At 48.4% G+C, this 26,791-nt stretch overlaps 1 pseudogene; it reads right to left on the bottom strand.

Annotated features, from left to right (window-relative positions):
- Nucleotides 1-2,306: 2,306 nt before the first annotated feature.
- LOC123038965 (uncharacterized) lies at nucleotides 2,307-26,295 on the bottom strand (annotated as a pseudogene).
- Nucleotides 26,296-26,791: the final 496 nt, after the last annotated feature.

A 26,791-nucleotide genomic window follows, 5' to 3' on the forward strand; every position in this document is an offset into this window, starting at 1 on the left:
GAATGCTGCACCCCCTCCCGATGTTGCCAGATCACCTCCAGCTGAGGCTTGGACTATCCACCCCGATCTGCTCCGATACCATCTTGAATAACACAATCAGGATCTCCTCCAGAGCGAGGGTTCAGATGTGGGGGTGGAGAGAAAAGGGGAAAGCTCTGGAAGTTCTGTTCGGGGAGAGAAAACTGCTCATCCATTCCTCGGTACAGAGTATTTACAGGGTTGCCTTTTTTACACATAAGACCTCTAGCTATCCTATTATACAACACAAGGAGCACCAACAAGGGTTTCCACTGGCAATGTTGGTATTGTTACTTACACTGGTACTGAATCTTTTTCTCATCATGTACCTTGTATACCAACTGGTAGAAGAAATGAATATGAAATAGTCCCTCGCCTTCGGGATGTATGGGATGTTTACAAGGACTGAGGGTTGGCTGGACTGCACAAGATTTTAAGAATTGTGACTATGAATATGTGGAGATATTTGACTATAGCGATTCGTCCATACAAGTTCAGTTGTTAAGGAAGGTGGATGGTTACAGGGCAATATTTACAAGGGAGGGAGCTGTGGAAACCATACATAAGGATGTGTTCCTAAAGTTCTCTCACCAGATTCCTTGCTTCCATCTAACAAACAAGGAAGGAGGCAAGCTTCGAGGTTGTCTAGAGCTTGATCCTTACTCATTGCAGGAGGGGTCTCTCGTCCGTCGTCACTGATTCAAGGTGAGAGATAACCTTGTTTGTGGCAAATCTTTTGGAAGCCTCTTTTTGTGATGGAACTACAAAGCAGAAGGTTCTGTGGAAGTTTATCACTCTGTGTTTCAAGCTGCCCGGAATTCTCCATGTTCCAGTGATATTATTATGTGCTTGTTTAGTCTTCCTATAGCCGGTGCCTCTAAGATCTAGTTAGCGATATGGCATTTGTTGCAGTTTCTGTTTTTTACTTTTGATCTGTTTATTAAACTGCCACTCTTCCTTTGCTCGCAGTTTAACAAAAACCTGAAGTAGTATGATTTTACTATGAAGGCCAATGTGATGGGTTCTCGATGGGAACTCCGAAAATCTCTGTCAATTGAGTTCCAGCTAGAGCTTTCTGCTCAATTTACATTTTATAGTAGTGCTCATCACCATTTTGTGTGGCTCATTGTACATGATGGAATATCACCCTGCACCCAATCAAACCATGTGTTTTTTTCATTTTTCCAAGTTCTTCAAAGAAGTTTGGGCGGAAGTGTTCATGAAATTTAGTAACTCAGTAGAATCTAGGCAACGATGGTACTCCGGAGTACGATAAGCCTGGTGCGGAAAAAATATTATGTGTCAGTTCATGCATGGAGTATTTTTCACTCTTTTGTTTTGCCTAGCAAAGAAGGTGTATGCTATTGTGGAGCAGCTAAGTGAAGTAATAAGCCTGCAAATGTTGAATTCCCAGGAGTGTGCTTGCTTGTGCACACCACCTGCTTGTTGTTTTGGTAATAAAAACTTCTTTTAAATCTCTAGTTTCCTCACTTCATGTGGTATGATGGTGTTTACTGTTTGTTTACGGAGTCCAAAACTCCTTGCGAAAGAGCCAGGTCAATCTGTGTCCTCACAGACTTGACGAGAATTCAGGTACTCAAGCATGTTTAGTAGCCTGACAAAGTAACAAACTACAACATGAATAAGGTGTTTCGGTTTCAGCATCTCTTTTCGCTTCGCTGTGATATCTGGATCTGGAGAACTTGCATGAATCTGTGAGAAGTTCCAGCGTGCTATCATCATTTTTTTAATGCTTTGTATAATTCTATCGTAAGGCCTTTTTGCTTTACTCATGGCCACAGTTCTTCCTGGTATATGCAGGCCCGGAATTAAGAACTTTAAACACATAAGGCAGCACAAGTAAAAAACACTATCAAGGCAGCACAACAAAACACACTAAATTCTCCATTTGTATGCGAAATGCATAGTCTAAAAAATAAATTCATGATCATTATGTCAAAGCCACTGCATTTTCCAATGACGCAGAATGCATGATCTAAAAATATTGCAGGATCGTCTACGAAGCACACCAGAAATAACATCTCAGAGATGAATGTCAAAAGAGCGACACTGCAACGACCTAGAAAATTGTTCACCATTGGGCACAACACTCTCAGCAGTTCTGAATCCAGAACGGAGCAAGTTCAGCTACCAGAAGAAACAAAGAGAATCTTTGAACATATATCTATCTATCTATATAGGCAAAAGTAAGCGTCCAGTTCTGCTGTCGTCGAGGCGGTGAAACTTGTGGACAGGTGAACTTTCATGACTCCCGCCCCAATCTTTCTCTACTCCGCGTCGACATCCGGGTGTCGCAGCTCATTGTACGCTGAATTAGCAGAAATTATGAACCAATTAGGCAGCATACCAACAATCAATAACAATATCAATAAGGAAACAAACTGAAACAATATAGTGTGCAAGGAACTAGAGATTTTATGCACTATTGTAAGATACTACCTAAATTTTATTCACAGGTTAGAAACTAATTAAGTATCTTCTCTTCAAAGGTAAAATGAGATGACTGAACTTGATTTGGCTTTTCAGCTACCATAATCTATACTAGCGGCAAACATTGTGAAATCGATGAACTGAATTATCGGAATCAAGGGCATAAATGTGCAACTAGCTTTGCTAAATCCACATGGCACCTATTACTTCCATCCAACTACTTTTACCCTTTTCCAAGTCATAACAAAACAAATCATAATATCCTTTTTCCAAGGACGATCAGGTTAGAAAATAAAAAGAATAACAAGACCAAGATTGCAGCTCATGTACAAAACCTGAATAAAGCTCATGTGCAGAAACAAGATTTATTTAGTATTGTTGGAACCTGAGTTTTGTTCACAGGTTATTCAATGCGAGTAAAATGGGCTAAATCAAACGAATCAACTGAGTTGGTGTTTCAAGTTCGATAATGATTTATTCCCCCACTAACATATCATATTTTACTTACCAACAAGATTACAGCAGTTGCAGACAATTCCCAACACCTAGCAGTTTCAGACTTCAACATATTCAGTTAACTATTTTTCAGACTACAACAATTTCAGTGAACTGTTTTAACACCTAACAGTTTGAGACTTCAACAGATTCAGTTAACTATTTTTCACACTAGAGCAATTTCAGTAAGACAAGTAGATTAATATCCCACTAAATTAAACCCCAAAATATCATGGTCATGCAGCAAATAGCATCTATCTGCACCAAAATGTGAATAAAATTCAACCAATGACCATCAGTTTTCAGTTCTTGTCACCATTAGGAGATACAGTACTTAGGAAGTTGGGGCATGGAGAGAGGCTCTCACCAGGGGTGTCGGCCAGGAAGACGACAATCTCGAGGGTCTCGCCATAGCTGTCGTCGGGCAGGTCGACGACTAGCGGGGTCAGCCTCCCGTGGCGGCCCGCTCAGACGCACATGGCGATGTTCGGGTAGTCCCGTCGATGTGGGCCGCCAGGTAGCCTCTCAGGCTGAACGCGGACCTCCCCCTGAACCAGAACCGCTGCCAGCCGTTGGCCTCGGGGTCCTCGGGGTAGTGGCCGTTGTCGAGCGCCCGCACGAACCGGATCAGCCGTCTCGGCTCCAGGTGGATGACCCCGTGGAAGTATTGGTATGGGGGATTCTGCAGTTAAAACGCAAAGCCAAATCATGGTTATGTTCAGGAGATCAAGAACTGCTGGAGAATTCACTCAATCGCCGAAAGCAATTCAAGAATAGGTATCAAGAAGACGGTCGGTCATGGCGAACTCACCGGAGGCGGGCCAGGAAGGGCAGGCATGTCCTCTCTTACGGGGATGGGCTCGACGACCCAGTACATCATGGAGCTGACACTATCGTCGACGCTCACTCCGGCGTTCCAGTGGAGGTACCTGCCGTTGGCGCGGAGGTAGCGGCTGATGGTAATATAGCTTACCCAAGGTCACTGTCCTAGAAGCTCAAAAGACAATAGGGAGTACTCAATAAAGATGTCGAGTGCAATCCACTCGACCAAGTCATATCACTCGGGTACTCCTCCTTCTTGAGAGTTGAGACCAATCGACCGTATAAGAAACCCCTCGACCTATGAAGACGAGGAGTCACACGGAACAGCAACGGTCAAGCATTCACTCTGTAGTCTTCAAGGGCATTAATAACACTTTATAGCTGGTGTTTCCAATAACGTCCCCTCTTTATGTACATTGAACTCCTTGTAATGGGGGATGGCTGGGTCCTGGCGCACTCCATATAAGCCACCCTCCTCCTCTGGCACAAGGGTCGCACCGCGTGTAACACACACATGCATATACTGAAATCCAGTCGACCGCCTCCGGGCATCGAGACGTAGGGCTTTTACCTCCTCCGAGAGGGGCCTGAACTCGTAAACACTTGCGTACAACCTCACCGTAGCTATGGCCTTGCCTCCTCATTCGTACCCCCTACCCTTAATGTCAGTCTTAGTGCCACGATAGTTGGCGCCCACCATGGGGCAAAGCGTCTTAGCGACTTCCGGCGAGGTTCCATCTTCTTCAGTCTTCATCAACATGGTTTCCGGCGGCAGTTTGATCATGGGCCATGAGTTCCGACTCGGGCGCTCACTTTTGTCGTCGATAATTCGGCCTGGCTCCAGGAGGCCCCTCTCGACGTCGAGGCGCTGCCGATCCGGGGTTGGTTGCACTTCCGCGCGAGTGCCCGCGGCGTCCTCCTACGGCAGTCGTCGACTCCATACCAGTCAACGCCCGTGTCGACCTCTCGCTCCGCTGGACGCCGCCGCAAGCGGTCGGGCCGTTCACGGCTCCAGTGGTGGGTTAAACACGTGGTGGCTCGGCAGACGTTCACCCCCCAGGTCACGGCAATCGAGCCTGACGTATTTCACTGCAGTCCAGTCGACCCGTCGACTGACTTCGCAGACACACTTTCCGAGAGCAGGAGTTGTGACCCCGCGGCAGAAGTCCTCATGGTCGACTCTCACCGTGGCCCGCCCGGTTTCCGCCGCAATGGCGAGAACAGGGACGGCGACGGTACGTGGCTTGGCCATGAGGATTACCATCCCCAACCTCTCAGCTCGCAGTAGAGGGAGGAGCTGCATCGCCGCAACGAGGAGGCTCTCCATACCCCCATCATAGGGGAAACCGCTAAAGCTCGGGCTTTGGAGGATGTGCGTCTGGCCATGCTGGCCGAGCGCACTCGTTTGGAGAATCTCCAACATTCTCTTGACGAGCGAGCCCGTCGATTGATCCCCGGATCCAGTCGGCATACACAGCAGTTGTTTCCACCGGAAACTCAGGTATTCCGCACGCCGATTCAGAACCTCGCAGCTGCTGCACGTATTGCGAAGTCCATTCAGCCGCCTCGATTGGAGGCGGGAAGGGGCTTGGAACATATCAGAGTGCTGCTCCGAGCGGCTGGAGATCAGAACTCCATCGTGTCCCAATCGCGGAACGGAATTCATAGTCGATCAGTAAGGACAGATGTCGTTCAGTTAGCACACAGTCCTAGGTCACCGTTGAGGCAAAGAGATTGTGAGCATCGTTAGGATCGGCATTTGGGGAGAGTTCATGGAGATGATGATCGAGAGTTCACCCGCGACAACTACCGTCGAGTGCCTTCGCCCCTTCCGTGGGGCGGGTGGTACGCGCCCCGGCGGTATGACGATAGGCGTCCATACGGTAATGACCGCAGAGTTCCAGTCGACCCAAGGGAGCCTGGGTTCGATGCAAGGTCAGTCATTGTTCAGGTCTTGGTCGACCGAAACAGAGCATACAGAGAAGGGCTAGAAGAGACAGGCCCACCGGGGAGCAGGGTCCACGTGTCTAGCCCCGAGTGTTTCGAAAGAGCCATCAGGGCCGCCGAGATCCCCCACAACTTCAGATTGGCGACTGGTGTCAGCAAGTTCACGGGAGAGTCGAAGCCCGACACTTGGCTTGAAGATTACCGTGTGGCTGTACACATCGGCGGTGGCAACGATGAGGTGGCCATGAAGCACCTCCCTCTGATGCTTGAAGGTTCTGCCAGAGCTTGGATCAATCAATTGGCCCCTGGGAGCATTTTGAGTTGGGATGAGTTAGCCCGAGTGTTCACCAGAACATTCGAGGGCACTTGTAAGAGACCTGCCAGTCTACCAGAATTGCAACATTGTGTGCAAAGCCGAATGAAACCTTGAGAGACTATATCCAGAGATGGATCACTCTCCACCATACAGTGGAGAATGTGTCAGATCACCAAGCAGTCTGTGCCTTCGAGGAGGGCGTTCGCTACAGAGAGCTCAATCTGAAGTTCGGTCGGACAGGAGATTGCCACCAAGTATGCTAACGACGAAGAAGAAGACCGACTCTGGAGTGGTAAGCACAAAATAGTCGCCCAAGACACCGGTGGAGGAAATTCCAGTTGGAAGCAGAAGCGAAAGGCTGAGGCAGTGGGACCTGCCGAGGCAGCAGTGTTGAATCAAGGAAAGTTCAAACGGAAGCCCAAAGGGCCCTGGAATCCCAAGAAGGTGAAGGACCAAGATGGGAATGATGTGACGGATTTGTCGTGCCATATTCACACTAAGAAAGATGAAGAAGGGAATCTGATCCTTCCCAGGCATACCACTCGACAGTGTCGAGTCCTGATCGAGAGCTTCCAGAAGAAGGGTCAGCCCAGCGAGAAGGATAAAGATTCTGAGAAGGAGGAAGACAGGGAGGAAGAGGACGAAGGATATCCCCATGTTAATGCCACCCTAGTGATTTTTGCTAATGTCGAGAGCAAAAGTCGACTGAAAGTCATTAACAGAGAGGTGAACATGGTTGCACCGGCAACGCCGTAATTTCTGAAGTGGTCAAAACCCCCAATCACATTCGACCAGTCGGACCACCCGCCGCGAGTAGCTACCCCTGGGCGGCAGGTGTTGGTGGTCGACCCAGTTGTTGGGGGCACTCGATTGACCAAAGTTGTGATGGATGGTGGCAGTGGCCTCAATATTCTGTACGCCGAAGCTCTCAAGGGGATGGGCATTCCGATGTCCAAACTTAGCGAGAGCAACATGAGGTTCCACGGAATCATCCCAGGAAAGAAAGCCGATTCACTCGGCCAGATTGCTCTTGATGTGGTTTTCGGCGATGAGAAGAATTACCGTAAAGAGAAGTTGACATTCTGGACAGACCTGCCTATGCCAGCTTCATGGCTCGACCATGTTATGTGTACCTCAAAATGAAGAAGCCTGGCCCCAAAGGCATAATAACAGTCTCCGATAACCGGAAGAAAGTAGAAGATTGTCTTCAAGATGGTGCAAAAATAGCAGATGAGCAGATGGCGGCTATGGAGTTCCAAGAGTATAAGAAGGCGGCAGATCTGAGTGATTTGCTGCGTGCCAAGAGGCCTGCCTCAGAGTCCGCATTCCAGAGACCAAGCCAGTTCACATCCACCCGAACTACCCCAATGCTGCTTCGACCCATATCTCAACGATGCTCGATAGCAAATAGGAAGCGGCGCTCATCCAGTTCCTCCGTGAGAACTGGGACATCTTCGCATGGAAGCCATCTGACATGCCGGGTTACCCAGGGAACTGGCTGAGCACCATTTGCGAGTCGATTCAAAACCAAAACCGGTCAAAGCGCATCCCCGACGGTCCGCCACGGAGAAGAGGAAGGCGATTGGCAAGGAAGTGGCTCGACTTCTGGCCGCTGAGTTCATCCACGAGATATACCACTCCGAGTGGCTCGCCAATGTCGTCATGGTTCCCAAAAATGACAAATCACTTCGAATGTGTATTGACTTCAAGCACATCAATCGGGCCTGCCCGAAAGTCATTTTCCTCTGCCCCGCACCGACCAGATAGTCGACTCAACCGCGGGGTGTGAGCGACTGTCCTTCTTGGACGCCTATTCCGCGTACCATCAAATCCGACTGTTTGGACCCAATGAGATCAAGACTGCTTTCATCACCCCGTTCGGGTGCTTTTGTTATGTCACCATGCCCTTCGGCCTCAAGAATGCTGGTGCCACGTTCATGCGCATGATCCAGAAGTGCCTGCTCACTCAGATCAGTCGGAATGTGGAAGCATATATCGACGACATAGTGGTTAAGTCACGCAAAGGTTCCAACCTGCTGACTGACCTCGCTGAAACCTTTGCCAACCTAAGGAGATATGATATCAAGCTCAACCCATCAAAATGCACATTCAGAGTCCCAGGTGGAAAATTACTCGGTTTTCTTGTTTCCGAACGAGGAATCGACACAAATCCAGAGAAGATTGGCACAATCCTCCAAATGAAGCGCCCAGTGCAAGTGCATGATGTTCAGAAGCTTACTGGTTGTTTGGTTGCGTTCGGTCGATTCATCTCATGGCTCGGTGAAAAGGCATTGCCTCTTTACCGACTGATGAAGAAGTCTGACAAGTTCGAGTGGAATGACAAAGCCGAAGCAGCATTTCAAGAGCTCAAATCCCTGCTTTCCACCTGACATGTGCTTGCCGCTTCAGTCAGCAAAGAGCCTCTTTTGCTTTGCATCGCGGCCACAGGACAAGTTGTCAGCACATTGCTCACTGTCGAGCAGGAAGAGGAAGGCAAAGCCTTCAAAGTTCAGCGCCCAGTCTATTACATTTTAGAAGTTTTGACCCCATCCAACCAGAGATACCCTCACTATCAGAAGCTTGTTTATGGGATTTACTTAACCATAAAAAAGGTTGCACATTACTTCTCTGATCATTCAGTTTCAGTCGTCGGCGACGCTCCATTATCAGAGATTCTGAATAACAGAGATGCGAGTGGTAGAGTGGCAAAGTGGGCAATTGAACTTCTTCCATTGGATTTCAAGTTTGAGGGAAAGAAGGCCATCAAGTCTCAAGCAATTGCAGATTTCCTCGCGGAGTGGACAGAACAACAGCGGCCGACTCAAATCCAGTCAGAACATTGGACCATGTTCTTTGATGGGTCTAAGATGTTGAATGGCTCTGGCGCAGGAGTGGTCTTAGTATCCCCGTGAGGAGACAAGCTCAGTTATGTCCTCTAGATTCACTTTGATTCTTCTAACAATGAAGCTGAGTACGAGGCACTATTATATGGGTTGCGTATGGCCATCTCACTCGGCGTCCGGCGCTTGATGGTCTACAGCGGCTCAGATTTAGTGGTCAATCAGGTGATGAAGGAATGGGATGTCAGGAGCCCTACTATGACTGATTACTGCAACGCAGTGAGAAAGTTGGAGAAGAAGTTTGAGGGGTTAGAGCTCCACCACATACCTCGACTCAAGAATCAAGTGGCTGCTGATCTGGCGAAGATAGGTTCCACTTGGAAGCCTATCTCCAGTAATGTGTTCTTGGAACATCTCCATACCCCGTCAATACAAGAGGATCCCTTCAAGGAAGAGCCCCGGCAACCGATAAGTTCAACCAACCCGACTAAGATTGAGATTCTAGCTGTGGTCGACTTAATCATGGAAGTCTTAGTGATCACGCCCGACTGGACAGTGTCGTACATTGCATACATTCTCAGGAAGGAGCTCCCAGAAGAAGAGGATGAAACACATCAGATAGTCCGTCGATCCAAAGCCTTTACAGTGATGAAAGGACAGCTCTACAGAGAAAGTGTCACAGGAGTGGCTCAATGCTGCATCACCCCTAAAGAAGGTCGAATGATCTTAAATGATATCCACTCGGGGACCTGTGGTCACCATACGTCCTCTCGGACCATCGTGGCCAAAGCATACCAAGCAGGATTTTCCTGGCCTCGAGCAAATGAAATGGCAAAGGATATAGTTGACAAGTGTGCAGACTGCCAGTTCTATTCCAACATGTCCCACAAACATGCGTCTGCCTTGAAGACTATTCCACTCGTCTGGCCATTTGCAGTCTGGGGATTGGATATGGTTGGCCCCTTCAAGACTGGTGCGAGCGGTCTCACCCATGTGCTCGTAGCAGTCGACAAATTCACCAAGTGGATCGAAGCTAAACCCATCAAGAACCTCAGTGCAAGCACCATTGTCAGTTTCATCAAGGAGTTGATATTCATATATGGAGTTCCTCATAGCTTTATCATAGATAATGGCTCCAACTTTGATTCTGACGAGTTTAAGGCGTTCTGTGCAACCCAAGGCACTCGGGTCAATTATGCATCGGTCGCACATCCTCAGTCGAATGGACAAACAGAAAGGGCAAATGGTTTGATTCTCCAAGGATTAAAACCCCGCCTAATGCGTGACCTCAAGCATGCTGCTGGAGCCTGGGTAACCGAGTTGCCTTCTGTCTTATGGGGGCTGAGAACAATGCTGAATCGGTCAACTGGCCGGACTCCTTTCTTCTTAGTGTACGGTGTAGAGGTTGTACTCCCGAGTGATTTGCTGCATAATGCCCTCCGAGTGGAACTATTCACAGAAACTGAAGTACAGCAAGCACGAGAAGACATTGTTGATCTCCTGGAAGAAGAGCGCGAGATGGCTTTGATCCGATCGACCATCTACCAGCAGGATCTGCGTCGACTCCATGCCCGAAACGTCAGAGGACGAGCATTCCAAGAAGGAGACCTTGTTCTCCGAGTGGATCAGAAATGACCTCACAAGCTTGCTCCGACCTGGGAACGCCCCTTCATCATCACCAAGGTGCTTCACAATGGAGCCTACCACATCTACAATGTAGCCAAGAAGATTGACGAGCCACAGGCGTGGAACGTAGAGCTGCTCCATCACTTCTACACATAGAACACTCGACCTGATGAGTTGTAATAAAAGTATTTCAGTTTGCTTTCCAAAGACAAGATTTTTTCAATATCATAATGATCAGTTCCCCGTAAGCATCTGTGTCTAAAATCCCCCAGCGGGTGGCTTAGCTGTGAATCCGATTCGCCTAAGTTAAATATAACCCGAGTGGAGAGGAATCCTCCCACTCGAGGGCTTAGCTGCGACCCCATAATCGCCTAAGTTAAAAACAATCCGAGTGGAGAGCAATCCTCCCACTCGAGGGCTTAGCTGCGACCCCGTAATCGCCTAAGTTAAAAACATTCTGAGTGGAGAGCAATCCTCCCACTCAGGGGCTTAGATGTGACCCTATAATCGCCTAAGTTAAAAACATTCCGAGTAGAGAGCAATCCTCCCACTCGGGGGCTTAGCTGTGACCCTGTAATCGCCTAAGTTAAAAACATTCTGAGTGGAGAGCAATCCTCCCACTCGGGGGCTTAGCTGCGACCCCGTAATTGCCTAAGTTAAAAACACTCCGAGTGGAGAGCAATCCTCCCACTCGGGGGCTTAGCTGCGACCCCATAATCGCCTAAATTAAAAACATTCCGAGTGGAGAGCAATCCTCCCACTCGGGGGCTTAGCTGCAACCCCATAATCGCCTAAGGTAAAAACATTCCGAGTGGAGAGCAATCCTCCCACTCGGGGGCTTAGCTGCAACCCCGTAATCGCCTAAGTTAAAAACATTCCGATTGGAGAGCAATCCTCCCAGTCGGGGGCTTAGCTGCGACCCCGTAATCTCCTAAGTTAAAAACATTCCGAGTGGAGAGCAATCCTCCCACATGGGGGCTTAGCTGCGACCCTATAATCACCTATGTTAAAAACATTCTGAGTGGAGAGCAATCCTCCCACTCGGGGACTTAGTTGCGACCATGTAATCACCTAAGTCGCGAAAGATCCTCTGAGCTACGCCATAAGTACAACGTGCATCCCATCCCTATCCGCGGGGACGGCGAGGTGTCGATTGAACACCACATCTGAGCTACGCCACAAGTACAACATGCTTTCCATCCCTATCCGCAGGGATGGCGAGGTGTTGATTGAACACCACGTCTGAGCTACGCCACAAGTACAACGTGCGTTCCATCCCTATCTGCAGGGACGGTGAGGTGTCGATCGAACACCACGTCTGAGCTCTGCCACAAGTACAATGTGCGCTCCATCCCTATCTGCAAGGACGACGAGGTGTCGACTGGGCACGTCGCCAGAGAAAACACTCGAAAGCAACAAAAACAAGAGACGAGATATCCAAGGAAAACAAAGTTTGGATAAAACCCTCAAAAGTTCAGAACCACGATAGGCAGAAGTGCTCAGGCATTAAGCCCGATAGCGTTTAACGGTTACATATCCACTCGGCATCCCAAGGCAAATAAGGGGTGGGGCGTAATGTTTGTTCATTCGGCTGGAGGAGGACTAGCTGGCTCGATGAAGCTGTCGAGGTCAATGCTGTCTGCGATGTGCGTGGCGGTGTCAAGGAAGGTGTCCATGAAGGACTAGAAATCGAGCTTCTTTGTGTTGGCAACCTTGAGGGCTGCCAGCTTGTCTTCTCTGACGTCCTTGCAATGAACTCGGACCAGCGACAGAGCGATGTCAGTGCCACACCGAGCGGACGACTTCTTCCATTCCTGCACTCAACCGGGGATCTGATTCAGTCGGTTCATCAGAGACTCGAGGTCCTATGAAAGTTCCGCCTGAGGCTAGAGTTCATCGTCAACCTGTGTCATTGCGGCCTTCAGTCGAGCGAGGTAGTCCACAGCACTGTCCAAATGAGTGTCCAGCCACAACATGTTCATCGCAACATCATCTTTCACGGGGCAATTTATGGGATCAAGACCTGTCTCAACCCGCCCAGTTTCTTCTTCGAAGTCCTGACAGAGCTCTGCATAGTCGGAAAAATAATGAGTCGACAGTTCAACGAGGCATGTTAGTCGACGCCTGAAATTAGTCGAACCAGAGGAAATACCTTCAAGTTTCAAGACCAACTTCGCAGCAAGCTGCCCCAGATACGACTCCAACGCGCCCTGTTTGGCTTTGAGGTTCCCTACTTCATCAGTCAAGCTCTCCTTGTCCTTCTTCAGCTGCGCGATCTCGTCTTCTAATTTGCCGACTAAAGCCAGCTTCTTGTCCGCAAGCGTTGTTTTCTCTCGCGCCTCCTTCTGGGCTGTAGCAAGGTCCAAGTCCTTCTGCTCCAGAGCCTGCTTCATTTTGTCTAAAGAAATAACATTCTTCAGATGAGCCTGAAGTTGACGGTTTTCACTATGCACATCTATTCGAGTAGAATCACTCGGTTCAAAGAGACTGGAAAGAAGAAAGGGAGAATCATAACGTAAAAAGTTCCGAGTGGTTACCTCCCATGATAGATGTTTCCTCCTGGGCCTTCTTGAGGTTCTTCTTGGCCAGCTCCAAGTCAAGATTGATGTTGATCTGCTTCTTGTCCAGCTCAGAAAGTTGAGCCCCAAGGTCACAAGAATTCTACGATCAGCAAAAGAGATACGTCAGTCGACAGAAGCAAAAGTCAGTTTCAGTAAAAGTTGTTCTAAGACTACCGCTGAATCAAACATTCAATGGTAGTCTCGGGGACTACACCCAGTGGGTGCACTTGGCGTGCCCCCACTGGTCCGGTTGTTACACTCGGCATGGTCTGCCCAGCACGGGTAAAAAAACGTGATTCTCAGACCCCCAGTCAACTGCCAGCAGTCGACCGCGGTCTCGGGGACTACACCCAGTGGGTACACTATGCGTGCCTCCACTGGTTCAGAAAAACACTCGACTCAACATAGTCGACTCAAGCAGAAAAAGTATTTCGTTTGACTAGAGGCACACCATAGTGGGTGGTTGGATGAGAAATGCAGATTCATAAATGCACATAAAAGGTTCCAAAAGCGATCATCCAAGGACATCATATGGGTAGCGAAGCGACGGTGGCAACTATCACTACTCAAAAGATTAGTCGGAAAGCAACTAACCTTGACATTCGCCTGTAGAGCAGTAGTGGCATTGTACGCGGCCTGGCTGGCCTCATGCATCACTTTCATCTGCTCCATCACGAGGTTCACTTGGAGAAGAGCTTCTCGGGCAGCACTCGGCGGATGGTCCAGAGTCTGGTATACAGCGAAGAGGGATGAAGGCAACGCAGTCGGAGTAGCCACGGGATCGGACGCATGGAGTTGTACCGGAGCGGCAGGGGCCTGAGCAGCCGACCCTGACGGACGGTCAGTCGATAGCGGATTAGCGAATGTGATGCTGGTCTAAGCCAGATCTCTGGACCGCTCGACCACCGACTCCAGCGCCTGCCCCTCAGTCGCCTTCCCACTCGAGGCCTTGCCCTTCCTTCTCTCCCTCAGAGGCACCTCCTCATCATTGTCGTCTGGAAGAGTAATGACGTTCCGTGGGGCTGTTACAAAAACAATGCCAAGAGTTCAGTCGACCAACAAATTAATCAGCAGAATAAGTTCAAGTTGAGAAAGACCTACCTGCTCTAGAAGAGGCCGCGTCATCAACTTCCTCGTCCCCAGGGGCCTTGTCGACATCAATGTCAGTCACAGAAGTTGCAGTGCTGAAAAAGTTCATAATCCACTCAGTAAAACAGAGGTATCAATCGGAGGAAAGAAACACAGAAAGATAGAACACTCACCTAGAGGCAACAGGAACGTCCATCTTGATCTTCGGCAAGGTTTTCCCAGTCTTCGAGGGCACAACCTTGGGCTGTTTGGCAACCTTCTCCGTCGGCTCCGGAGTCGACACCCGAGTGCGCTTCTGCGCCTGGGTACTGGGAGCCGCGGTCTTGCCGCGCTCGCCCGCTGGATCGCGAAGATGTTTGGATCGATGCTCCAAGTGTGGCGGCGAGTCGACCTCCTCATTGTCGTCCGCCTCGTCACTCTCCTCCTCGTCATCATCCTCCGGAGACTGCCAGTCGCCGCTCTCGTCTGCGCTATCCTCCCCCTCCTGGTCTTGCTCCAGAGTTTGCTCACTGTTGGCCATGGAATACATCTCAGTATAAATCTACAAAACAAAGAGTCGAGTGAACTTCAGTCGGATTCAGGGACAGATGCAGGATGCACAAGAAAACAGTCGGTGGCAAAAGTTCAAACCTTGTCTGGTGGATTGCTGTCGTTGAATGGGACGACCCTCCTGGCTCCCCTGGGGTTGTCCTTGTTTCCCGTGATACTCTTCAACCACATGGCCACCGTTTTGGCCGGGACTTCCTCCGGATGAACCCGAGTGGTGTCATTGGCACCAGAGTACATCCACATCGAGTGATCCCGAGCCTGAAGCGGCTGGATGCATCAACTAAGAAATACCTCCAGCAAGTCCATTCCAGTCATGCCCTGATTAATCAGCTGAACCACCCTCTCAACCAGCATGTCCGTTTCCACCCTCTCTTCATCAGTCACTTTCAGCGAGGAAGGAGTCTGAACACGATCGAAGGAAAAAGGAGGAAGTCCAGTCGACTGGCCTGGGGTGGCGACGTCCTCGCAGTAGAACCAGGTCGACTGCCAGCCCCTGACCGACTCAGGAAGGGTCATGGAAGGGAAAGAGCTCCTTTTCCTCTTCTGGATGCCCAAACCCCCACACATCTGGATAACATGTGTTTTCTCGTCTCTCGTGTTTTCTTTCTTCACCGGCTGTGAGCGGATAGTGAAGATGTGTTGAAGAGGCCCCAATGCGGTCGACAACCGAGAAAATTCTCGCACATGGACACAAACGCCGCGAGGTATGTGATGGTGTTGGGAGAAAAGTGATGAAGTTGTGAAGGAAATATGCCCTAGAGGCAATAATAAAGTTATTATTTATTTCCTCATATCATGATAAATGTTTATTATTCATGCTAGAACTGTATTAACCGGAAACATGATACATGTGTGAATACATAGACAAACATATAGTCACTAGTATGCCTCTACTTGACTAGCTCATTAATCAAAGATGGTTATGTTTCCTAACCATAGACATGTATTGTCATTTGATTAATGGGATCACATCATTAGAAGAATGATGTGATTGACATGACCCATTTCGTTAGCCTAGCACTTGATCGTTTAGTATGCTGCTATTGCTTTCTTCATGACTTATACATGTTCCTGTAACTATGAGAAATATGCAACTCCCGTTTACCGGAGGAACACTTTGGGTACTACCAAACGTCACAACGTAACTGGGTGATTATAAAGGAGTACTACAGGTGTCTCCAAAGGTACATGTTGAGTTGGCGTATTTCGAGATTAGGTTTTGTCACTCCGATTGTCGGAGAGGTATCTCTGGGCCCTCTCGGTAATGCACATCATTATAAGCCTTGCAAGCAATGTGACCAAATGAGTTGGTTACGGGATGATGCATTACGGAACGAGTAAAGAGACTTGCCGGTAACGAGATTGAACTAGGTATTGGATACCGACGATCAAATCTCGGGCAAGTAACATACCGATGACAAAGGGAACAACGTATGTTGTTATGCGGTTTGACCGATAAAGATCTTCGTAGAATATGTAGGAACCAGTATGGGCATCCAGGTCCCACTATTGGTTATTGACCGAGAATGGTTCTAGGTCATGTCTACATAGTTCTCGAACCCGTAGGGTCCGCACGCTTAACGTTACGATGACAGTTTTATTATGAGTTTATAAGTTTTGATGTACCGAAGTTTGTTCGGAGTCCCGGATGTGATCACGGACATGACGAGGAGTCTCGAAATGGTCGAGACATAAATTTTGATATATTGGACGACTATATTCGGACACCGGAAGTAATCCGGGTGATTTCGGAGAAAACCGGAGTGCCGGAGGGTTACCGAAACCCCCCCTGGAGAGTTAATGGGCCACATGGGCCTTGGTGGGAAGAGAGAGGGGTGGCCAGGAAGGGCCGCGCGCCCCCTCTCCCTCTGGTCTGAATTGGACTAGGAGGGGGGCGGCGCCCCCCTCTTTCCTTCCCCTCCTCTCCCCTTCCTTCCCCTCCTAGTAGGAGTAGGAAAGGAGGAGTCCTACTCCTACTAGGAGGAGGACTCCTCCTCCTGGCGCGCCCAACAAGGGCCGGCCGGCCTCCCCCCTCCCTCCTTTATATACGGGGGCAGGGGGCACCCCATAGACACACAAGTTGATCTACGGATCGTTCCTTAGCCGTGTGCGGTGCCCCCCTCCACCATATTCCACCTCGGTCATATTGTCGCGGAGTTTAGGCGAAGCCCTGCACCGGTAGAACATCATCATCGTCACCACGCTGTTGTGCTGATGGAACTCATCCCCGAAGCTTTGCTGGATCGGAGCCCGGGGATCGTCATCGAGCTGAACGTGTGCTGAACTCGGAGGTGTCGTACGTTCGGTACTTGGATCGGTCGGATCGTGAAGACGTACGACTACATCAACCGCGTTGTCATAACGCTTCCGCTTACGGTCTATGAGGGTACATGGACGAACACTCTCCCCTCTCGTTGCTATGCCATCACCATGATCTTGCGTGTACGTAGGAAAATTTTGAAATTACTACGTTCCCCTACAGTTGTATCAGAGCCAAGTTTTATGCGTTGATGTTATATGCACGAGTAGAACACAAGTGAGTTGTGGGCGATATAAGTCATACTGCTTACCAGCATGTCATACTTTGGTTCAGCGGCATTGTGAGATGAAGCGGCCCGGACCGACATTACGCGTACGCTTACGCGAGACTTGTTTCACCGCTACGAGCACTCGTTGTTTAAAGGTGACTGGCGGGTGTCTGTCTCTCTCACTTTAGTTGAACCGAGTGTGGCTACGCCCGGTCCTTGCGAAGGTTAAAACAGCACCAACTTGACAAACTATCGTTGTGGTTTTGATGCGTAGGTAAGAACGGTTCTTGCTAAGCCCGTAGCAGCCACGTAAAATTTGCAACAAGAAAGTAGAGGACGTCTAACTTGTTTTTGCAGGGCATGTTGTGATGTGATATGGTCAAGACGTGATGCTATATTTTATTGTATGAGATGATCATGTTTTGTAACCGAAGTTATCGGCAACTGGCAGGAGCCATATGGTTGTCGCTTTATTGTATGAAATGCAAATGCCCTGTAATTGCTTTACTTTATCACTAAGCGGTAGCGATAGTCGTAGAAGCAATAGATGGCGTAACGACAATGATGCTACGATGGAGATCAAGGTGTCGCGCCGGTGACGATGGTGATCACGACAGTGCTTCGAAGATGGAGATCACAAGCACAAGATGATGATGGCCATATCATATCACTTATATTGATTGCATGTGATGTTTATCCTTTATGCATCTTATCTTGCTTTGATTGACGGTAGCATTTTAAGATGATCTCTCACTTAATAATCAAGAAGTGTTCTCCCTGAGTATGCACCGTTGCGAAAGTTCTTCGTGCTGAGACACCACGTGATGATCAGGTGTGATAGGCTCTACGTTCAAATACAACGGGTGCAAAACAGTTGCACACGCGGAATACTCAGGTCATACTTGACGAGCCTAGCATATACAGATATGGCCTCGGAACACGGAGACCGAAAGGTCGAACGTGAATCATATAGTAGATATGATCAACATAGTGATGTTCACCATTGAAACTACTCCATCTCACGTGATGATCGGACATGGTTTAGTTGATTTGGATCACGTGATCACTTAGATGACTAGAGAGATGTCTGTCTAAGTGGGAGTTCTTAAGTAATATGATTAATTGAACTTAAATTTATCATGAACTTAGTACCTGATAGTATTTTGCTTGTCTATGTTTGTTTGTAGATAGATGGCTCGTGCTGTTGTTCCGTTAAATTTTAATGCGTTCCTTGAGAAAGCAAAGTTGAAAGATGATGGTAGCAATTACATGGACTGGGTCCGTAACCTGAGGATTATCCTCATTGCTGCACAGAAAAGTTACGTCCTGGAAGCACCGCTGGGTGCCAGGCCTGCTGCTGATGCAACTGACGACGTTAAGAACGTCTGGCAGAGCAAAGCTGATGACTACTCGATAGTTCAGTGTGCCATGCTTTACGGCTTAGAACCGGGTCTTCAACGACGTTTTGAACGTCATGGAGCATATGAGATGTTTCAGGAGTTGAAGTTAATATTTCAAGCAAATGCCCGGATTGAGAGATATGAAGTCTCCAATAAGTTCTATAGCTGCAAGATGGAGGAGAATAGTTCTGTCAGTGAACACATACTCAAAATGTCTGGGTATAATAATCACTTGATTCAACTGGGAGTTAATCTTCCTGATGATAGTGTCATTGACAGAATTCTCCAATCACTGCCACCAAGCTACAAGAGCTTCGTGATGAACTATAATATGCAAGGGATGAACAAGACTATTCCCGAGCTCTTCGCAATGCTAAAGGCTGCGGAGGTAGAAATCAAAAAGGAGCATCAAGTGTTGATGGTTAACAAGACCACCAGTTTCAAGAAAAAGGGCAAAGGGAAGAAGAAGGGGAACTTTAAAAAGAACAGCAAGCAAGTTGCTGCTCAAGAGAAGAAATCCAAGTCTGGACCTAAGCCTGAAACTGAGTGCTTCTACTGCAAGCAGACTGGACACTGGAAGCGGAACTGCCCCAAGTATTTGGCGGATAAGAAGGATGGCAAAGTGAACAAAGGTATATGTGATATACATGTTATTGATGTGTACCTTACTAATGCTCGCAGTAGCACCTGGGTATTTGATACTGGTTCTGTTGCTAATATTTGCAACTCGAAACAGGGACTACGAATTAAGCGAAGATTGGCTAAGGACGAGGTGACGATGCGCGTGGGAAATGGTTCCAAAGTCGATGTGATCGCGGTCGGCACGCTACCTCTACATCTACCATCGGGATTAGTTTTAGACCTGAATAATTGTTATTTGGTGCCAGCGTTGAGCATGAACATTATATCTGGATCTTGTTTGATGCGAGACGGTTATTCATTTAAATCAGAGAATAATGGTTGTTCTATTTATATGAGTAATATCTTTTATGGTCATGCACCCTTGAAGAGTGGTCTATTTTTATTGAATCTCGATAGTAGTGATACACATATTCATAGTGTTGAAACCAAAAGATGCAGAGTTGATAACGATAGTGCAACTTATTTGTGGCACTGCCGTTTAGGTCATATCAGTGTAAAGCGCATGAAGAAACTCCATACTGATGGGCTTTTGGAATCACTTGATTATGAATCACTTGGTACTTGCGAACCGTGCCTCATGGGCAAGATGACTAAAACGCCGTTCTCCGGAACTATGGAGCGAGCAACTGATTTGTTGGAGATCATACATACTGATGTTTGTGGTCCAATGAATGTTGAGGCTCGCGGCGGGTATCGTTATTTTCTCACCTTCACAGATGATTTGAGCAGATATGGGTATATCTACTTAATGAAACACAAGTCTGAAACATTTGAAAAGTTCAAAGAATTTCAGAGTGAAGTGGAAAATCATCGTAACAAGAAAATAAAGTTTCTACGATCTGATCGTGGAGGAGAATATTTGAGTTACGAGTTTGGTCTACACTTGAAACAATGCGGAATAGTTTCGCAACTCACGCCACCCGGAACACCACAACGAAATGGTGTGTCCGAACGTCGTAATCGTACTTTACTAGATATGGTGCGATCCATGATGTCTCTTACTGATTTACCGCTATCGTTTTGGGGTTATGCTTTAGAGACGGCCGCATTCACGTTAAATAGGGCACCATCAAAATCCGTTGAGACGACGCCTTATGAACTGTGGTTTGGCAAGAAACCAAAGTTGTCGTTTCTTAAAGTTTGGGGCTGCGATGCTTATGTGAAGAAACTTCAACCAGATAAGCTCGAACCCAAATCGGAGAAATGTGTCTTCATAGGATACCCAAAAGAGACTATTGGGTACACCTTCTATCACAGATCTGAGGGCAAGATTTTCGTTGCTAAAATCGGATCCTTTCTAGAGAAGGAGTTTCTCTCGAAAGAAGTGAGTGGGAGGAAAGTAGAACTTGATGAGATAACTGTATCTACTCCCTTGTTGGAAAGTAGTTCATCACAAGAACCGGTTCCTGTGACAACTACACCAACTAGTGAGGAAGCTAATGATATTGATCATGAAACTTCAGATCAAGTTTCTACTGAACCTCGTAGGTCTACCAGAGTAAGATCCGCACCAGAGTGGTACGGTAATCCTATTCTGGAAGTCATGTTACTTGACCATGATGAACCTACGAACTATGAGGAAGCGATGATGAGCCCAGATTCCGCAAAATGGCTAGAGGCCATGAAATCTGAGATGGGATCCATGTATGAAAACAAAGTATGGACTTTGGTTGACTTGCCCGATGATCGGCAAGCCATTGAGAATAAATGGATCTTTAAGAAGAAGACTGACGCTGATGGTAATGTAACTGTCTATAAAGCTCGACTTGTTGCGAAAGGTTTTCGACAAGTTCAAGGGGTTGACTACGATGAGACTTTCTCACCCGTAGCGATGCTTAAGTCTGTCCGAATCATGTTAGCTATTGCTGCATTTCATGATTATGAAATTTGGCAAATGGATGTCAAAACTGCATTCTTGAATGGATTTCTGGAAGAAGAGTTGTATATGATGCAACCAGAAGGTTTTGTTGATCCAAAAGGTGCTAACAAAGTGTGCAAGCTCCAGCGATCCATTTATGGACTGGTGCAAGCATCTCGGAGTTGGAATAAACGTTTTGATAGTGTGATCAAAGCATATGGTTTTATACAGACTTTTGGAGAAGCCTGTATTTACAAGAAAGTGAGTGGGAGCTCTGTAGCATTTCTGATTTTATATGTAGATGACATATTATTAATTGGAAATGATATAGAATTTCTGGATAGCATAAAGGGATACTTGAATAAAAGTTTTTCAATGAAAGACCTCGGTGAAGCTGCTTACATATTGGGCATCAAGATCTATAGAGATAGATCAAGACGCTTAATAGGACTTTCACAAAGCACATACCTTGACAAAATTTTGAAAAAGTTCAAAATGGATCAGGCAAAGAAAGGTTTCTTGCATGTGCTACAAGGTGTGAAGTTGAGTCAAACTCAATGCCCGACCACAGCAGAAGATAGAGAGAAAATGAAAGATGTTCCCTATGCTTCAGCCATAGGCTCTATCATGTATGCAATGCTGTGTACCAGACCTGACGTATGCTTAGCAATAAGCTTGGCAGGAAGGTACCAAAGTAATCCAGGAGTGGATCACTGGACAGCGGTCAAGAACATCCTAAAATACCTGAAAAGGACTAAGGATATGTTTCTCGTATATGGAGGTGACAAAGAGCTAGTCGTAAATGGTTACGTTGATGCAAGCTTTGACACTGATCCGGACGATTCTAAATCGCAAACCGGATACGTGTTTTTATTAAACGGTGGAGCTGTAAGTTGGTGCAGTTCTAAACAAAGCGTCGTGGCGGGATCTACATGTGAAGCGGAGTACATAGCTGCTTCTGAAGCAGCAAATGAAGGAGTCTGGATGAAGGAGTTCATTACTGATCTAGGTGTCATACCTAGTGCATCGGGACCAATGAAGATCTTCTGTGACAATACTGGTGCAATTGCTTTGGCAAAGGAATCCAGATTTCACAAGAGGACCAAGCACATCAAGAGACGCTTCAATTCCATTCGGGACCAAGTCCAAGTGGGAGACATAGAGATTTGCAAAATACATACGGATCTGAATATTGCAGACCCGTTGACTAAGCCTCTCTCACGAGCAAAACATGATCAACACCAAGACTCCATGGGTGTTAGAATCATTACTATGTAATCTAGATTATTGACTCTAGTGCAAGTGGGAGACTGAAGGAAATATGCCCTAGAGGCAATAATAAAGTTATTATTTATTTCCTCATATCATGATAAATGTTTATTATTCATGCTAGAATTGTATTAACCGTAAACATGATACATGTGTGAATACATAGACAAACATATAGTCACTAGTATGCCTCTACTTGACTAGCTCATTAATCAAAGATGGTTATGTTTCCTAACCATAGACATGTATTGTCATTTGATTAATGGGATCACACCATTAGAAGAATGATGTGATTGACATGACCCATTTCGTTAGCCTAGCACTTGATCGTTTAGTATGCTGCTATTGCTTTCTTCATGACTTATACATGTTCCTGTAACTATGAGAAATATGCAACTCCCGTTTACCGGAGGAACACTTTGGGTACTACCAAACGTCACAACATAACTGGGTGATTACAAAGGAGTACTACAGGTGTCTCCAAAGGTACATGTTGAGTTGGCGTATTTCGAGATTAGGTTTTGTCACTCCGATTGTCGGAGAGGTATCTCTCGGCCCTCTCGGTAATGCACATCATTATAAGCCTTGCAAGCAATGTGACCAAATGAGTTGGTTACGGGATGATGCATTACAGAACGAGTAAAGAGACTTGCCGGTAACGAGATTGAACTAGGTATTGGATACCGACGATCAAATCTCGGGCAAGTAACATACCGATGACAAAGGGAACAACGTATGTTGTTATGCGGTTTAACCGATAAAGATCTTCATAGAATATGTAGGAACCAGTATGGGCATCCAGGTCCCGCTATTGGTTATTGACCGAGAATGGTTCTAGGTCATGTCTACATAGTTCTCGAACCCGTAGGGTCCGCACGCTTAACGTTACGATCACAATTTTATTATGAGTTTATAAGTTTTGATGTACTGAAGTTTGTTCGGAGTCCCGGATGTGATCACTGACATGACGAGGAGTCTCGAAATGGTCGAGACATAAAGATTGACATATTGGACGACTATATTCGGACACCGGAAGTGTTCCGAGTGATTTCGGAGAAAACCGGAGTGCTGGAGGGTTACCGGAACACCCCCCCCCCCCCGGAGAGTTAATGGGCCACATGGGCCTTGGTGGGAAGAGAGAGGGGCGGCCAGGAAGGGCCACGCGCCCCCTCTCCCTCTGGTCCGAATTGGACTAGGAAGGGGGCGGCGCCCCCCTCTTTCCTTCCCCTCCTCTCCCCTTCCTTCCCCTCCTAGTAGGAGTAGGAAAGGAGGAGTCCTACTCCTACTAGGAGGAGGACTCCTCCTCCTGGCGCGCCCAACAAGGGCCGGCCGGACTCCCCCCTCCCTCCTTTATATACGGGGGCAGGGGGCACCCCATAGACACACAAGTTGATCTACGGATCGTTCCTTAGCCGTGTGCGGTGCCCCCCTCCACCATATTCCACCTCGGTCATATCGTCGCGGAGTTTAGGCGAAGCCCTGCGCCGATAGAACATCATCATCGTCACCACGCCGCCGTGCTGACGGAACTCATCCCTGAAGCTTTGTTGGATCGGAGCCCGGGGATCGTCATCGAGTTGAACGTGTGCTGAACTCGGAGGTGCCGTACGGTTGGTACTTGGATCGGTCGGATCGTGAAGACGTACAACTACATCAACCGCGTTGTCATAACGCTTCCGCTTACGGTCTACGAGGGTACGTGGACGAACACTCTCCCCTCTCGTTGCTATGCCATCACCATGATCTTGCGTGTACGTAGGAAAATTTTGAAATTACTACGTTCCCCGACAAGTTGGGCCCTGAAGAAGTTCAGAGAACCCTGGAAAAAAGAGTGCGGCGGAAGCGAAAAACCGCGGTCGATGTGGGTGGCGCGTAGAACGCACTCACCCAGTCGCGTCTGCGGCTCCGTCTCCCTTTTCGGCAACCGCGCAGCACCATGGGCGATCAGCCTAGACTCAGCTAGCTTGTCTAGGTCTTCCTGCCGGAGCGAGGATCGGATCCAGTTGCCCTGGATCCAACCCGGCGGCAGCGCCGACCGTGACGACGACCCTTGATTGGTCTTCTTGCCTTTTGCCGCTCACGTCGCCTTCTTCGCGTGTTCTAGTTCCACCGTCTTGTCCTTCACCATGGCGGTGGAGCAGCGGCATTGAGAACAGAGGAGCCAGATGCGGTGGAGAAACAGAGGAGAAGGGGAGAGAATGGACGCGCACAGTGCAGGCGCCTCAACACCGTCGCCTTTTAAAGGCCCACTTTCGAGTGGCTGACGTGCGGGCCCAGGTGATCCTGTCAAATCCCGCAAGAGTCGCGCGCCGGATACATGGCGAAAAAGGTGGCGCGGGGATCGAGGCTCTCCTGTCTATCCATCCCGCCTACCGCGGCTCGCCCCGCCCCGCACGCTTCCTCAAAATTTCAAATCCCGTGGAACCCGGGATACGTTGTAACCAATTGCGCCGAAGATCTCGCACCAGAAAGCAACACTCGATGGTTGATGTTACAAATTCACTCGGCAATTTCTGAATCGATCAAGGCGACTGGAACGAAGCCGAAGTTCCAACATGAGCCCCCCGTTCAATGCAAGTACTTGTTAAGTTCCGGGGTTGAAGCGAGATCAACTTCAACCTTCTTTCCACTCGGTCCTCAATCCATTCGGGGGCTAATGATGGTAATATAGACCTAGGGTAGGGTCATTGGCCTGACCTATATACCTTACCCAAGGTCACTGTCCTAGAAGCTCAAAAGACAACAGGGAGTACCCAATAAAGATGTCGAGTGCAATCCACTCGACCAAGTCATATCACTCGGGTACTCCTCCTTCTTGAGATCACTCGACCGTATAAGAAACCACTCGACCTATGAAGACCAGGAGTCACACGGAACAACAACGGTCAAGCATTCACTCTGTAGTCTTCAAGGGCATTAATAAAACTTTATAGCTGGCGTTTCCAGTAACTTTCCCTCTTTATGTACATTGAACTCCTTGTAATGGGGGATGGCTGGGGTCCTGGCGCACTCTATATAAGCCACCCCCCTCCTCTGGGACAAGGGTTCGCACCCCCTGTAACACACACACGCATATACTGAAATCCAGTCGACTGCGTCCGGGCACCGAGATGTAGGGTTTTTACCTCCTCCGAGAGGGGTCTGAACTCGTAAACACTAGCGTACAACCTCACTGTAGCTAGGACCTTGCCTCCTCATTCGTACCCCCTACCCTTGTTGTCAGTCTTAGTACCACGACAGCGGCCGCCGACGTTGCGGAGCAGGACGACGTCGTCAGCGAAGCCCGACCCCACGGCCCGCCACATGATGGCCTCCACCTCCGGCTGGTCGTAGTCGCGCAGCTCCGCGCGGAGGCCGCGGTGGCCGAGCCTCGCCGGCGTGGCCATGGCAGCGAGGTAGCGGCCGTAGGCGGAGCTATGGAGGAGCAGGTACGGGTCGTCGTCGCCGTGGTAGATGTGCACCACCCACGCCGCATTCATGGAGGCGCGGCGCTCGTGGAGCGTGACGCCCACCCTGTTGTTGGCGGCGTGGAGGTAGGTGCGCGGCACGTGGCTCCGCAGCCGCACGTGGTGCCCTTCCTGGAAGCGGTCTGTCGTTGCCGGCGCTGGAGGGCGGAGGCAGTGGGCTGCTTCGTGGTGGAGGGAGGGCGAGGGTTCTTGGTTTGTTGGGGACTCTGGCGAGGAATGTTGTTGGTTGAGGCGGTTCCGTGGCGCCAAGCTGCCAAGGCGGAGGTATTTCAATGGTACTGCCGTCCCGGGCTTCGAGTGCGAGGTTGGCTTGCGGGCGCAGCCCACATAACCGAGCGACGTATTCTTCCTCCCGCAAGGAGCCCCTTTCGTATTTTGTGGTGGTGTGCTCGTGTTTTTTTCTTGAGTAAAATGCATTGTTGGTCATTGAACTTGTCGTATAAGCTCATTTGGTCACCATACTTAAGAAAGCTGTTGGTTGAGGCGGTTACGCTAGGCGCCAAGGCGGAAGCATTTCAAAGGTGCCGCCGTCCCGGCCTTTGGGTACGAGGTGGGCTTGCAGGCCGTTTCCTTGGCCCAACCCACACTATTGAGCTCCGACTGTATCTCTCTGTTCCCACGAGTCCCATGGAAGTGTTCTGAAAATAAAAAGTGAGTCCCATGGAAGTTCTCAAAAAAACGAATCCCATGCAAAAAAGTAGCGGGGTAGAGAGATAGTGTCTCAGATTGATGTATCTTTCTAAATTTTAAATGTTCTTTGCTCAGTTAATCATAAGGTCATGCCGTCATTGCCGTGCTTGGGCTTACCTATTTCACCTACATATTGATTGCTCTGTGTCACCTCCAGTGGTCGCCTTTAGCTCTGATAATATGTCGAAGAGGTCGTGGATATACATTATCATCACGTGGACCC

This window comes from Triticum aestivum, chromosome 2B (assembly GCF_018294505.1).
Source record: "Triticum aestivum cultivar Chinese Spring chromosome 2B, IWGSC CS RefSeq v2.1, whole genome shotgun sequence".
Lineage (NCBI taxonomy): Eukaryota > Viridiplantae > Streptophyta > Magnoliopsida > Poales > Poaceae > Triticum > Triticum aestivum.